Genomic DNA, 845 nt, shown 5'->3' on the forward strand with positions numbered 1-845 from the left:
CAGACACTGATCTTGTTCTCTTTTCAATGAGGAAGGTGGCTCTTTTCATGGCAAATGATCCATTAATCACCGTGAGGCACACAGAGACCCCCACCTTCTACTCCCTGTCTCCTACTGACAAGCTACCATACTCTCTTGTTCTCATTGCCCAAGGAACCTGAGCAAATCTCAGTCATGGACCAATAATAATATTTTCATTTGTTGAAAATACTACAGCAATAATACAAAATAATAGCATTGATGCCAAGGACTCTTGTTTCCATAATTTTAGTGGGTGTGACTGAGTGTCCATTGTGAACAAGGAGAAAAACAAGGAGAAAAAGAGAGGATAAAGCCTCTTTCAACCTGGTAGGCTAAGAAAAGATGTGGGAAGTCGGGGTCTCTAAAAACACCCTAGAACAACAGACCAAATACTACAGATGCCAAGCACGTACCCCAGGTATGAGCAAAGTTTCTCAGGACCACAGTTTAAAAGCTTCAAATCCTCCTTGAATTGTTTGTCTTCGAGATACTGTATTCAACAGACATAAGACTGAGGTTTTCATACTTAAAAATGGGAGTTGGAAACTTTACTTCCAATGATTTCTAATCTAATATTGAATCAATGCCAATAAGGTCAATAAAATCTAGAACCTTTTCAAGAGACATAAATAGAAATGCTCAACTACACTTCAAAATAAGCATAGGCACCCACTTCATTCCATCAGTGAAACAAATAGAAAAGTTTCCTTGCTTTGAGAGTTTTACTAATTTGGAATGTGAAACCAAGAATGGCATATGGGAAAACATAAAGATGAAGTAATCGAGAGAAAAGGAAAAGGAAGAAAGAAAGGTTGGGGGGGGGG

Source organism: Condylura cristata, unplaced genomic scaffold, assembly GCF_000260355.1.
Source record: "Condylura cristata isolate star-nosed mole 26May11 unplaced genomic scaffold, ConCri1.0 scaffold00003, whole genome shotgun sequence".
Taxonomy (NCBI): Eukaryota; Metazoa; Chordata; class Mammalia; order Eulipotyphla; family Talpidae; genus Condylura; species Condylura cristata.